Here is a 15,559-nt window from a genome sequence, read left to right on the forward strand (position 1 = left end):
GGCTGTGGCGACCACAGTGCCTCCACCATTATTGGTTCTGACAGGGCTTAGGTTTGGAATTTCAGAAATGGCTTCAGAGATTTATAATCTTTGAAATCGCTAGTCTAAATATTAATTACTCATGTAATATGTGTTATTAAATGTAAGTGCTTGGTTGTAGTTCTGTGTTATGGGGTGTTTTTTTTTTTTGTTTTTCGTTTGTTTGTTTGCTTTAGAAACAGGGTCTTTCTCTGTCACTCAAGCTGGAGTTCAGTGGCATCATCATAGCTCACTGCAGCCTTGAACTCCTGAGTTCAAATGATCCTCCTGTCTTAGCCTCCTAAGTAGCTAGGACTACAGGTGTGTGCCACCATGCCTGGCTTTTTAAAAAATTTTTTTGTAGAGATAGGGTCCTGCTATGTTGCCCAGGCTGGTCTTGAACTACTGGCTTCAGGTGATCCTCCTGCCTCAGCCTCCCAAATCACTGAGATTACAGGCCTGAGCCACCATGCTTGGCCTATTTATTTGTTTTGTTTTGGAAAATGTAGATCACGCCACTAGATATTCATAAATCTAATATATTGTGCCTGATTGTCTTTAATTGCAGATAAGATTATTTTACTTGCCACATTTTGTGTTTCCTGATAAACCCACAGACATCTCAGGCCAAAATGGCCCTTGTTTCTTTTAACAAAGGCCTTAGAATAAAACAGCTGCCACCAGAGCAGGTCACCAGGCCTCTGGTGCTCTTTTGCTATCAGTCCCACTAAGGTGGAAAGTGAAAGCTAGCCACAAATCAGCTGAGAATGAGCACAAGCTGTTGTCTTTGAGTTTTCCAAATATTTTCCAATTCCCATTGTGTGTTTTTGTGTTTTGTACTCAAAATCCCTGCCAAAATCTCCTCCAACGGCATTCCTTCCTGGGTTCCTAAGTCATTTGGATAGCAAACCAAACTTCTCATAGGTCATTCATCTCAGGGACATATTTATATTTGTTATTAAAAATGAGGGGATACATATTTTTACTGCTTCAGGGTTTACAAATTTATTTTTCAAACATAAGGCTTTTGGGAACTGAATTGATATATAATCTACTTTTGATTTGCATTTTTAGGATGGTTTTCAACTGAGCAAATACTCAAAATGTATCGAAAATGAAAATCACACCCTTGTGGAGTTAGTAGGTATAAATAGTGAGGAAAGGATAGATAGAACAAGAGAGGGAAGAGGGTTTGGTGACCTTAACTAGAAAGTACAAACATATACATGGTGCTCTTTTTCTGATATATATTTTTTACTGCACATGGACAGACTAGTTTTGGAAAAAGACTTCTGCTTATATTCCTTTTGTTGCATACTTTCAATTTTCTGTATACCTTTTCCCCTGTAACTACCATTAAATTCTTCAGATAATAGCAAGACAGTTTTCCTTTTTTCTATCAATATGTATGGGACCTGTACTAACATTGATTAAAAGAAATCGTATGTGTTAAGTACTAATCTCATTTTCTTTCTTTTATTGCTATGGCCAGTGTAATAGTATTGATATGGAAGCCTTTGTACCCTAGGGACACAGAAAACAGGGATTGTTCATCTTTGCCAAGGAGATTGATGTCTTAGTCAATATCACTGTGGGACACCTGGGAAAAACAGCCCCTCTCTTGTCTCCACAATTCCTTCCTGACTTTCAGCTTACCAGTGGTCTTGATTGGTTTCTTCTGTTAATATAGTCAGAGAATGTCAAGCTTTAGTAACTCCCGGTACAAAATGCCATCAAAGAAGGACAAGGAGGGGTCAGCAAATGGTAGATTCTCCTGATAATTCCTTTCAAATGTCCGTAGGAAAATGTCATTGTATTTGACTCAGTTTTCCTCGCACGTGGGGGCAGTAGGTGTTACAGGTAACCAAGCTCTACCCAGGGCTTGCCTTTGATACTTATTATAGTCAATACAATAGTAAGGTCTTCTCTATAATGTCCCTTTTGGTTTTCATATTGCCTTACTAAATTTGAAAACACCTAAGAAAGACCACTAGCATCATAATTTAAAGTCCTCTCTCTGCTTTGAAATAAGCCACTTAGTTTTCTGCCTTGTAATAAAAATGGGAAGGGGCTATTGTTCTAAATGTTAAGCAGTTTATTTCTTATTATTTTAAATCTATGTTCCATTTTTCTGTGTTGATTTTTAATGTTGAACTCTCTTCTACGATTCTAAAGAATATGAAAACCTTTGGGAGAACAAAGAAAAACATCTCCTAGCACACTAATATTTTAAATCCCTTTGGTGTACAGATAAAATCTATTGTAGTTTGTGTGTGGGATCTTGATTATGTAGCTATGAATTATTTAAACACGGTTTGTGCAACATAAAGAACAATTGTCTAAAACTATGAATAATCATTTTCTTACTTTGGAGGTTTTGTGTTTCTCGGTTCTACTGATGTCATGGAGGAATACTTTATTCTCCATGGGCCTAGCTTTCATGCTTGCTAATGGCTAAGACTAAAACTCCATGAACAAATTTCTCCAAGTTCAACCTGTTGTGCATGGAAACAGTGTCACATATTACAAAAAACAATGACCCACATACCACTAACTTCAGGTTGCCATCTCTGACGTTCAGGCTGACTCTTGTTTGGGCAAATGTCTACAATTATAGCATCTAACTGATCACGTTTCCACCAGGGAAACAGTATGGGAAAATAGCCCCAGGCTCTGAGAGTTGTTAGAGCATTTTCTCTGGCTACCTTTATTATAGGGTCCAGCTTAACTCTGTGCCAATACTACCTTTTTGTTGTTGTTGTTTTCCCTACTATAACAATTCATTATATCTATGAGCTAATTAACAGATCACTTGAATTTCTTTATTGTCCATAAAAAAGACTCCAGGGGGTGGAATGAATGCAGAGTAATCACTCTGTTTTCCTCTCTCTCTCTCTTTCTCTCTCAGGGCTTGAGGAAGGATCCACCATTAGTGGTAAATACTCTGATTCTGTTAGTGAAGATGAATTCACTGTGTTTCCAAGTATGAAAAGTTTCTCCCTATAACAGGATGTCTACAAAAACAAAATGGAAATGTACACTAAGGACATTAGGGCTAAGTTCTGGGGTTCTGGAAGGAGGCTGCCTGGGTTTAGCATTTATGAGACAATATACTTACCCTCTCAATTTTCAAGTGGTGTAAAATGGGGGTGGTGGTAGACTGTGTCTCTTAAGGTGATAGTAAGGATTGAACACGCTGGTATATGTAAAGACGTTAGACCAACGAGGGCACGAGGAAGCTCTCCCTGTCGCTCAGCTGTTATGACTGTTACTCAGGCACTTTGTGAGTGGAAGTACTAAGTTAATGCTAGCAGCCTCTGAACCAAATCTAGTCATCACAGATTCAGATGGTGGAGTCCTGATGAGTGAGGTTCTTCTGGGAAGTCTGGTCCGAGATAACCCTTAGCCTTTTGTGACTGAATACAGAACACCCATCTAGAAAATTTTTTGTGCCATTAGTGGACAATGATTCTTCTGACTTAAACACATACCAAAATGCATCATAGTCTTGTTCAACTAGTTGCTTTCACAATGAGCCAATAAACGAGCTAGTTAACATTTCTTGGTTTCATCTGAAATATCAAAAGTTTTCCAATTGACTGGCTAAACCGTTCAAAAGTTTTCCAATTGACTGTCTAAACCTTTATTATTCTAGTAACAAAATGGGGGGCAGTTCAGGAAGTCAGTGTGAAATGACTTTCCCTGAATTTTAACATCAATCAGTCAACCAATAGTGCCTAATTTTAGAGGTAAATGAATTAGAAATGTTTAGTGCAAGCATGTACCACAGCAGAAAAAGGATTCAGCAGAGAGAAGAAAGGGATATTTTAGATCAAGGGAAAAACAATAGCATGTGTAATAGGTTATTAACTCTGCACCATTTGTCCACTCCCTCAGTAATGTTTAACAAGGCTTTATTGATTACAATAGCCTTGATTTGTAAATGGGAACAGAAGATCACATTGTGGGCACCAGACCAATCCTTGCGCACAGCATCTGCCAGCTGAAGACTTCATTAATAATTGATTTTAGGGGGATTATAGCAGTCCATATGGGCCTGCCTTTTGCCAGCATGCTCCATCACAATATACAGCTTGATTTATGAATAATTGTAGGATATTAGTTCTGGAAGGCACCACAGACTGGAAATTGGAGGGCCTAGTCAGTGGCAGAGCCTGAGTCAGATTTTCTGACTCTGATTGCAAAGCCTTTTATACTAAATGTATGTGGCCTCTTTCATCAACAGAATCTGAGCCTTGGCTGCAGATCTAAAAAACCTGACAGCTCAGTAATAGATTTCTCCAAGCAGCTCGCTGCAGGTGACATGCAGTCGCTCTTCAGTGTGTCTCCGAGCTCCCCCGTGAGGCTGAATCTCCGTGTCAGAGCCCACGAAGACTGCGGTCAGAAATGGCTTGTTTGGTGAGACACACAACCCCTGGGAAGGAGGAAATGGTCTCGGGTGGCTCAATTCACTGTCTGGAACTCTATCCGACATCGCATACCATACTCATCTGGCAACTATAGCTTTTGCTACTCACTAACACCCAGGACGTCAGGCAGGGTTAACAGGTGGTGATTTGCCCAGAGGCCTGGCTTGCCCTGTCTCAGACGGCCTGCCCACTCGTGCTTGGAGAAGGCCACAGTTGTGCTCGAGCAGCCCTGTGCTCGAACCCACCTGGCATCTCTGATTTCTAGCTTCTTGCCTCTGAGATTTATGGATTATGTTTCTACCTTGCTCTTGGCAATGGCCCTTTCGTGTGGACTGCTCGCTTGGTGTTCAGTTTGGTCCTGTTCATCCTTACCTCTGTGATCTATTGGCCAGTCCCAAGTCACTCCTGGTCCTACCTGCCTGTGTCTGGGAGTGGAGTTTGGACCTTTGATCCCTTAACTAGCAGTTGTTTGACTTTATTGTTAATCTGCTGCCTGGGGCTGGGGCTGGGCTGGAACATCGACCTGACTGGGAATTCACCTTCCACCCAGGCTGGTGTGACAGAGCTGAGTGCTCCAAGCTCAAGGGAACATGATGGCTGTGCTCCCCACCCTCCTGTGCTGTGTGGTGGCCATTGCCAGCTCAACGTGACGATGGAACTCTTCCAGACACCTTCCAGTAACTGGGCAGCCAGCCACTTCCCAGGACCACAAAATACCATGCACGAGATGGCCAACAAGGCTGGCCACAGTCTCCATGAGTGGGGGGTGAGGCAGGGAGGATGGATGCGTGGCCAAGGCATAAAGCCTTGAAATAAAAATACAGTGCAAACTGGTGCTACGAGGAGAGACCTGGGAAGGCCTCCTGAGAGTGTCCAATGCCCTGAACATCCCAGCCTTTCCAAAGCGCCTATTGTAAGAATAACAACTCCTCTTTTCCCACTCTCTACAGGCATGGTGGTTCCCTGCTCTTTCTCCTCTCACGGGGGGTGGGGAGGGGGAGTCTCTTGCTGCCCACAACCTTCGGACACCCACACTATGAGCCCATTGCCATGTTGCGTGGCCAGTCGCTGCTGCGTAAGTTTCCCTTTTGCAGTGCCTGGCCCCAGGCGGTCCTCCCGAGTCACTGGCTTCTGCCCAGATCACACTCCAGTGCTCAGTCCCACAAGGAGATGATTCCCATTGCAGTTAGTGCTAGACTTGGGGATGTTGGGCTGTGTCATGGACCCAGTTCTGGTCTGCCAGGCTTTTTTTTTTTTGCGCTTCCTGGTAGGTGTGGATCCCGTTACCTCCTGCTTGAGGAAGCCAGTGATTTATGGGAAAATTATGTTGCTGTTTCTCATCTCCAGCTGCCCCTGCTGAACTCTGGGCCCTCCAACCACGCAGCTATCTTCTGTAGAGCCATTTCCCAATCCTCTGTCATCAACAATGCTTCTGTCGCTGTCAGGTTCCACCTTCACTCTAACCATCACGCCAGGAATTCCAGTAAGAACGTCCCTCACGGGAAGGCATTTCCCTCTATTTCCAGTTATAGAGGAAGAAAAATCAATCCATTGTCCAGAGCGCTGTTGTGAAATCACACTGGTGCTGAGGGCTGTTTCCCTGATAGGTGGACATACTTTTCTGAGTCTGATATCAATGCCCTCCACAGATATGTGGATACTACGTCGTGGGCAGGGTGGTCGTCAGACTCTCCATCTCTTGGAGCTAATGTGTGATACCCAGAAGTTGCTTGCTCTTGACTGTCTTAAGTAGCTAATGTCTGGCATTTGGCCTCCTAGTCTGAAGGGCTGTGGTCTACTTAGGAATCCCTTCCGAGCATTTCATGAACTTGGTTCATGCAGTCTCTATTAGCTATGGCAGAAGATGGCAAGCTTTTTCTATACAGAACCAGGTATTATAGAAAATATTTTAGGCTTTATGGGCCATACTTTCTCTCTCTGGCAACTATTCAACTCTGACATATGTAAATGAATGGACATGACTGTGTTTCCATAAAACTTACTTCTGAAATCACATGGTGAGCCAGTTTGCAATTACCTGAGACATTACCATACTCCTTCTAGGGTGCTCCTGATCCATGTACTAGTCAGACTTGCATAGAGTTTTGGGACCATATTTTGTACAGCTAAGCAGGCCATATAATGGCAGGCAGAGCTTCAGGTGTTCTAGAATGGCAGCCCTGCTTAGGTCAATCAAAGACATCTAGTATTTTCTGGGATTTATCCCTTTGTTTCTGTGTCTTAAGACCTTGGTTCTCTCTACTGCCTTTTTCTTAGTCTCTTTTTAAATGCTACTTCCGCTGGGAAGTCCTTACTGGTTTGAACCTCAGCCCAGTTAGTTCTTTTTGCTGTATGTCACCTGTAAGTCCCACAAAAGTAGGACCAGGATCATTGCCAACACAGTGCTGGGCTCATGATTGGTGCCCATTTATGTTCTGACTTTTTACAAGTGCTCAGTTGAACTTGTTTCTGTGCATGTTTCTCCCCAAAGGTGGCTTCAATGTCTGGGAACAGTCTTCCTTTGTAATGTCTTCTACCTTGTCACAGCCATCCCGGAGACCTGGAGCCTTTGCCTTGTACAGTGCGGGGCCAGGGCTCTCAGCAGACCCAGAATCTCCGCCCAACCAGTCCCACCCTCTTTTTTTTTTCAATGTTTAGGGTTTTCATTTCTTATTGTTGAGCAGTTAAAACTGTAGAGCAGACACTGTCTCTCAGAAGGCCAAGTATGGAGAAGAAATCCCCCAGCTTGTGCATTCCATGGTCATCTGGCTCTGTTTGCAACTGGCAGGGGGGAATGCGACATAGATGTCGGGTATATGATCTGGGCTTCCGAGAGCTGCAGGGCCTCCAGTGGCGGCTCTGAGAAGGGCAGAGTGCCAGGGGCGCTGGCTGCGTGACAGTGGGAAGCTGGAGGGGCGGCCCCACCTCAGGTCATTCGCACGTCCCTGTGGTCAGCCCCGCTACCACTTTTCTGGGAGGAAGATTTAGAAAGGACACACCCAAATGTACGAGTTGACTGTTGAGCTGGGCCAAGGAGAAGCTGCATGAGCCTGGTTATGCTTTGTGGTCTGGCAGCTTCGGAAACGTGACAGTCCATTCTGCTCCCTATTCCATGGGGTATTCCCTGGGTAAATGGAATGCTAGTCTTGACATAAAATGCGATGGTAATGGCATTGGTCAATGCACCACATCGTATGACTTTAGCTTCTAGCTTTATGCGAAGTGTCTGGTATTCATTTGGAGAAAATGTCAGCTCGGACACACATGTGGTATGTTCTATTGCCAAGGCCTGGAGAAAAGGACTGGAGCCTCACAAGACCTGACATTTGAATGGACATAGCTAATAAAAAACAAGAGCAAGGGTGGCCAGTTGCCTTTCGCGTCAAGATTTTAGCAAGTAATTACTCTACTTGTATGAGCAAAGCAGAAATAGAAAACACTGACCAAGTTCAGAAACAGAAAGTTCTTATAAAGAAATGCCAGCCTATAGATCACCAAGTTAGATTGGTTGCTATGATTACCTTTAAAGATGCTTACTATCTTGTTCTCTGACGTCTTCACAAAGCTAATGGGATCAGAATCTTCTGGAAATATTTACATAGCTCTGCTATTCTGATGTTTCAAGTGACCATTTCTGCTCCTTTATTCTTCGGCCCATGGTGACTTACACTTGCCTATTTTCTTTCATCACCTCTTTTATCTGAAAAGTTTCTGACTGTTTCTCATATAAGTGCTTTCAAGTAGAATGCCTATCCAATTTTTTTCTCATTTACACAGCAGGTCTGTGTTGGATGAGGACGATATGATTAAAAAAGATAATTATGACTATTTAACACTTTCGGGGGATTTATACAGGAACAAAACTGGAGGAAAACTAAGAAAGTTTCTAATTGAAAATTATTTTATTCTTCTAATACATATTTTGTGCAATTAGCTAACTCTTTACTACAAAGAAATGGGTTAGGAGTCAACAGGTCTGAGTTCTTGCGCCCACACCCACAAGTGATTCATTTTCAGGGCCTCTGTTTCACCAGTTGTGAAATGAGGGGACCGTTTTATGAAGGAAATAGCTTCAGGATGGCTGGGATGAGTAAAATACTTTATTTCCTGGAGATCTCAAACACAGTCTTTTTGCTGTGCCGTATAATTTTATGGTGTCTCATTGCATTGCATCTCAAGTACAAGTTCTCTGGATAGCATCTAAGCACCTTTCTATTCTGGCCCTGAACTGCAGTCCACAGCACTTCCCATCCGTGTTCTTCTCTGGCCCTTGATCCTTTTTTTTTTTTTTTTTTTAACAAGGTGTTTTTTCCTCACTCTCCACATTTACTTCTGCTGCCCTTGCTCCCACTTAGCACGCCCCGCCCACTGCTTCAGAAGCCAAAGCCCTACCTACTTCAGAACTCAAATCCACCGTTCCTCTTTTGTGTAGCTTTTTCCAACCTCAGTGGAATGGATTTTCCCCTTCCCTTTGCGTTTTCTTAGAATAGACATATGGGACAATGACAGACAACATTTATCATATGAGACAATGACTTGTTCACATATTTTGTTTTCTACCTCCAACGTTAGGGTTCTGAGTGAGGAGGGGCAACGTGTCTGGCCCCAAGAACACAGTGAGGTTGGCCAATGGTCGAGAACATGAGAGAAGAGTGAACAGCCCTGGAGCTCATCTGCATGGTCGCTCACAGAACTGTCCTCAGCAACCGAAGTGTCCTAACCTGGGAGTAAGAGGGGGAAAAGCAAATATTATATCAGTGTGGTGGAATGAAAAGCATAATCCGGATCTTCGTAAGAAATGACGAAACTTTGATATGACATGCCAATTGGGGAAAGGCCTGAGGCCGTGGTGGAGAGTGTTAGTTATTTTGCTGAAAACTTGAATCAAGAAACACTCAAAGGACAACAGCCCTGGTGGATATGGTGCTTGAGGCAGATGTTTCCTGGGGCTGTGTTGGAAAGTTTGACATGACTTCTCATGCTGAAAAATGCTGGCAAGCAAGGGAGAGGTAGGAGGCTGCCCACTGGGAGACGCTTGGGCTTTGGAAAATATGAGAAGAGAAAATGGTCCAGAAATCTTGTCTTGGGAAGCTAGGGACAGCAGAAATGGGAGAGTGAGATGTTTTTCATTCCTCTGTACATGGAGTGGAATCAGTCTGTGTAGAAAACTCTGATAAATTGCCACTAGATGACGCCATTTCCCCATCTGGCGAATGAGACTTACTGCCCCCCCCCCCCAGGTCGAATCTGGTTCCACATCTGCCCCTCGCTGGAAGAAGTCCTGGAAGGAACTGATCCGAGTCTCCCTGGGATTCCTCATTTGTAAAACAAAGAAATTTTGGACTGAGTGATTTTTGAAATGTCTCCAATTACTTTTTTAAGCTTTTTTTTTTCTTTTTAAGTAAGACTTTAGAGATACTTTTTTGCCTTTTGGGTAAACATAAAATCTTTGTACAAAAATATCAATTTTTATTTAACCAAGTCTCATTTAGATAGTTAGACTCTGGAAAACATGTGGGGCAAGAATCAGATGAGTAATGATACACCTGTATACACTGGTATGCTTCCTGGGCCCACCCGACATTTCCCACTTAAGTACTCAATGACTTGTAGTGCTAGAATCTTAGAGGTTGTACACACAATTCGGTCCTTTATGTATCTACTATCTGGGCATAAGCTTCTCCAGGGGAAAAATCCTACTACTTCTTTCTGTTATCACTCTATTTTTAGGGTCTGCAGTTCTGGAACTAGGTCCTCATGCTGCAGGTCAGCTCTGTACTGCATTGTCTTACACAGGTTGGTATATTTGACACATGAGTTCTGAAGCTCACTTAAATCTTAACTGGATCATCGTGTAGATGAATGGCATCAAACACTTAGCTGTTGTGTTTGAGCTACTTTTTTTTGGCCTATTACTCTTGTAATAGGGGTCTATGAAGCATTGTTTCTCTCTGTGTTTGCTACAGATGTTTTCATTAAACTCCAAGGCAAGAATAGACTGTAATTGTGTCCATCCCTGCCTCCAACCCAGAGGAAGGAGCCAGCTTCGTGTCTCTGCCTCATGGTCACCATTAGTGGAGCCCAGATCCTTTCAAGATACAGACAGGCTCAGTGAGTCCTGAAGGTCATTTGACTGCTGCTTCTCAGAGCAATTGTAACAACCGATTATCCCCTCTAAACAAATAGCACACTCTTAATCCACATGCCACAGTGCAAACTGTTATCCCAGTAGGACAAGGGAGTTGCTGACTATTAGAGGGAGTTGGCGAGATGAGGGAAAGAAGCGAGGTCTAGTCTATTAATATCTCTTACAAATGTGGGTCATGTATATTTCTATCTGAAAGATATGATGGACTTCAATTTGGTTCTTCCACTTTCTTTGTGTACCCCAATAAAGACAGTTTTTAGTAAATATTTAAGTTCTCTTGTTTAAGAAGAAAGACAAGAGTGGTAATAATCCCAGAAGGTACCAACTACCCCTCCCAAGACCCCTCAACAACTCAGCGACAGCTCTCACTGTGTTAACTCAGCCGTAGTGTTTGCAGTTAACAAGGTTTCATTAGGGATGAAAAAAAATTTGCCTTTGCTTCCAAACATGGGTTGAGCTCTGATATGGCCTCAGCAGGGAACAGATTTCCCTTTTTTTTTTTAAATCTTTTTGCTTCCCTGGTATGTAATCTTGTCTTTTGAAATAGTTGCAATCAGAACAAATTACCTAAAGAGTGGGGAATGAAAAGATTTCACAGTCATTGTGGGTATTTTTTAGTTTTCTTTAACAATTGATACCTTCCCTTAGTAACTGAAAATGATCCAAGAAATCTGTATGTGCTTGGCAACAGTTTTCTTCATGTGCAGCTAGAGCTTTTAAGGTGACATGGATTGTTTCAGCTAGTGCTTGGGAGCTCCAGAAAACCAGAAAAAATCTACCTTGTTGCCTGGGTCCCTCCCTCAACAGTCACTGCCCGGAGTTTCTGAGACAATGGCTGCCGTGGCTGGAGGGTCAGAGGCAGGAAAGAGGAGAGGGCTTTGCAGAGAGTCTATGCCCAAATTGCAGATGTGGAGTTGAGCGCGATTAGTGCAACACTTACAGACTTGAGAAGAGGATGAAGAGCGGTGCTATTTAAGATCTGCCCTCAATTTCCCTTGGGGCTTTGGTCCCACCAGGATGTGGGTTATTGTCAGGAAGGCAGCCTCCCTGCATCTCTGCAACACAGTGATTGCTCTGCACTGGCTGCTTCATTCATTGTCCCTCCTCCGTCCCTTGGCAAATGTGCGTTTGCTTCTTGAGGTTCAGGCAGGTGAAGAACATGCCTGAGTTCACTAGCACAATGCAGGTGTTTGAACGTCTGAGAAGAGAGACTGAAGGGTTAGTGTGGGGGTTTATGGCCTCCCTGGGGGATGCTTGGACGGAGCACCTGCCAAATCAGGTGTTGTTTCTGGAGCTTCATACTTGATGAGTTAGAGATGTGTGGAAATAGGAGCAGCCTATTTATGGGGTTACCTTCCTGGACAAAGCAATGTTACCTGGGACTCACTCAGGAGGCCGAAAGAAGTACGCCGGAGCTAGGTATCGAGGGAAGGTTTCTAGATGTCACTAATGGAGAGTCAGGTGGAAAAGCCCTGACACCTGTCAAGGTATCATCCTTCTGCATCTAAGTCTCTTTCTCCCTCTGTCTGCAGGGCTGTAAGTGTGTGGGTCAATGTCAACTTCTAATGCCTTGAACATACTACCAGTAGTTGAGTGAATAAATGAGCAGAAGTTGGAGGGACCCTCACTAGGACCTAGGACATCCTGAGCTTCATGTCAACTAAGACTAAGGTGTTTATGGGATGGGCCAAATGTGCAAAGTCCTGGGGGATTTAAAGAGGAGATAAAGGCTCAGTTGTGTGTAGTGTTAGGGTTTTAAACAAGAAAAATTTTGGACAGTGACTAAAGAAAGTGGATCAGTACTTTCTAAGGGGTAAGGACACAAGTACCTTAAGAAAAAGTGGACATAACAGCCCCAAATTGGGGTATGTCTAAATGGGAATCAGTGCAAGTCATCCCTGCGGATGTATTTTAATCAAAATGAGGCATTAGAGAGTGAGGAGAGTGTAGGGTCTGAGGTATAACCCTCAGTCTTTCAGCTTAGAGTCTAGGTACTTGCCAGGGAGCTCAGTCATTAGGGGACTAAGTTCAGGGTGGAAAGTCCAGCCATTGGTGGCTGTGGACTCCAAGGTCAGAGTGGAGTAACCAATTTTATCAAGGTTACTAGACCAAGTTCAAGATAAGGCCAACGCCCTCTCTTCCCCCTTGATACAGTGCAGAGAGTCTGTTTACTCCTTGGGTTACTTAAACACTGGGTGTTTCAAATATTCATTTCTGTCTTTTTTTAGTCAAGCCGAATTTTTTAATATGGTTGGCCAAAAGCTATTGAAAAATCAGGATAATAGCCAAGATTCAGAGTAATTTCTAACGTACAAGACCAAGTACAAAAACTGTTAGACTGTTCCTTGAACATAAAAACAAGTGACATTACCAACATCAGTTCAAACACAGCGTCACAAAATAGCAGTGTGATTGTAAATTTTAGCAGCTGCACTGAAGTACGTTTCGCACGGATTGATAAAGCAGCCTGTGCACAAACGGAGATGATGAGTCATGAGCATGTCCGTATCAGACTCTGAGGAGTACGTCAATTTCTAAAATTGATCTCGAATATATTTATGTCAGAGTCATCTCAAGATGCTTTTGCTATGAGTCTTGTGCTAAAGAGGAAGATGACTTTGGAGATGTCCTGACTGGGGTCATGAGAAATCCTCTTCCCTTGGCCAGGTGATGGTACTGGCACGGTGCACCCTGCTGCACAGAGAGCAGTCGAGCTCTGGTTGGGGCAGGGACCTGCTCGTGGTGGATGAGGAGCAAATGGTGAGGAGACTGTTGGACCAACTCTCCCGGACACCTCCTTGACCTTGACCTGTATTCCACCCCTTTTGAATTTCTTCAGAGGAAGGAATAGTGGCAGAAGGTGACAATGATTGAAGGTTGGTAGTAGGTAAAAGGAGGTTATGAGATTATTTTCACTTTTGTATAAAATTTTCTATTGTAAAAGTTAAAACATTTCTTCAAAGTAGTTCCTAGGAAATTTTTCTTTTTTTAATAAAAAAAATTCATGAGATTCTTGTATTCTCATTGATCTTAGTTGAAAACCAACTAAAAAAGAGAAATATATATATTCAAATTATATATGCTTATTATTTGGCACATTTATACACACCCATTATTTATATTTCTAGTTTATAAGAGAGAGAAAGTGAGCCAATGGGCATTTTCCCTAAAGAGACAATATAGCTTTTCTTATCATCCGAGTGCTTATAGTCTGAAAAATTTCATTAAGATATGGAAGGCAGACAACTAGATCCCACTTTCCACTTTATAGGACAGGCTTAGGAAATGACTCTTTGTTGAATCCACACCAAAAATATATGCTCGCCTTTCATTATATTGGCCATCTTTCATGCTGGGAAACTAACGAGCATTGATTCTAGCTCTGATGTGTCCAACAAGGTTTCCTGACAACTTATGTTCAAGCTGGTGCTTGGCTTAGCCACATATACATAGTCTTTATTTTAATAATTAAGCATGATTGTAAGTAACAAACCACAGCCTGATGTGTCTGCTTAGGTATTTTTAAAGATCTGTGTAAAAACTCACTAAGACACGGGGGGGGGGGGGAATGTGTGTGTGCACATGTGTGTATTTGATTGTGTTCTTTTTTGGTGCAGGATATATAAGTACTTGGGGAACCAAATTGGTTATATTTTACTGAATATTAAGTAAAACTTTAGAACCATCTATTTATTGTTTAATAAATGTCAGTGAAGAAATTTATGAAGTGTTTTATGAGCCAGGCACTCTGTTGGGTGCTGGGATTACAGCAAAGAGCAAAGTCCTGTGGTCACTGCTCTCATGGGGCTCTTGGACCAGTGCGATGACTCTAAACAGCCACACGTGATGCATGTGATTACACGTGCTACCGGTGGAATGGTAAGGGATGCTTTTCGGGTGTCTAATAAGGCATCTTCATCCCTGAGGACGTGATACTTGAACTGACGTCTGCAGAGTAGGAAGAATGCCAGGCTGAGGGAAATGCCTGTGAGGACACCCTGGTTTCAGGGAGAATGTGGCACTCCGGAAGTCCTAAGAGGCTGAGGTTGCTGGGGGCAAAGGCAGAGGGAGACTAGTGAGCGGTGGAACCAGAGAGGCACCTGCAAGCTGACTCCTGCGGGGCCATGCGTCCCGTGGGAAGAATTTGTCTTTGTCTTATAAATAATTGGAAAGTCTATTAAGGGTTCCAAGCAGAGGCATAACATGATCTAGTCTACATGTTTAAGGAAAGCACCCCAACTGGAGTCTGGAGAAGGGACGAGAGGAGGGCAGGAGAGCCTGTGGACCCGGGCAGGGGTGGTGACGAATGTGCTATGAGCAGCCTCTGGGCCACACACTGGGAATGTGCCAGGAAGTGAGTAGAATATGCTCCTGTCCTCTTTAAGATCATGTGCTGTGGCAGGTCAAGACTTGTAAACAGATGATGATGCAATGTGATGCACTTCACATTAAGGTGAGTAAAGCACTTTATGTGAGCTCAGTGGAGAAGGCCATTAATTATGACTTGGAGGATCCTGGGAAGCTGCACGAGGAGGTATCATCTGATCTGGGCCTTGAGGAATGAGTAAGAGGCAAAGAGGAGATTCAAAATTATCACAACAAAAGGAATAGCAAGAGTAAATTGCAGAGCACGTTGGAAATGCCCTGAACCTCAGGGAATGGGAAGTAGTCTGATGTGTCAACCCACCCTCCCTCCAGCCTGGATCAGACGCTTCCAGATGACTGCCTCTCGTAGCTTGACGTCAGTAATTCTTTGATCACACCAGGCTAGGCATCCATCAAACCCTCCAGCCTCCCACTGTGCCTCACTCCCTCCGTGACCTCAATTGCCCAAACTAAATCCCATGAACCACCATTCACGTCATTTTCTGGTATGGACCTTCAATGCCCCCACCCTTCTCTAACTTCATCTTAACGACTCAATAGCCCTCCACCCTGGTTTGCTCCAGCTCTGCCTACTCCA

At 43.3% G+C, this 15,559-nt stretch overlaps 1 long non-coding RNA gene across 1 annotated transcript; it reads left to right on the forward strand.

The window, feature by feature from the left end:
* The first annotated feature begins 4,013 nt into the window (after positions 1 to 4,013).
* LOC142870933 (uncharacterized) lies at positions 4,014 to 10,860 on the forward strand. The gene is made up of 2 exons (XR_012919275.1): positions 4,014 to 4,437; positions 9,021 to 10,860. It is a non-coding gene; the product is annotated as an uncharacterized LOC142870933 (long non-coding RNA).
* The last annotated feature ends 4,699 nt before the right edge of the window (positions 10,861 to 15,559 follow it).

This window comes from Microcebus murinus, chromosome 5, assembly GCF_040939455.1.
Source record: "Microcebus murinus isolate Inina chromosome 5, M.murinus_Inina_mat1.0, whole genome shotgun sequence".
NCBI lineage: Eukaryota > Metazoa > Chordata > Mammalia > Primates > Cheirogaleidae > Microcebus > Microcebus murinus.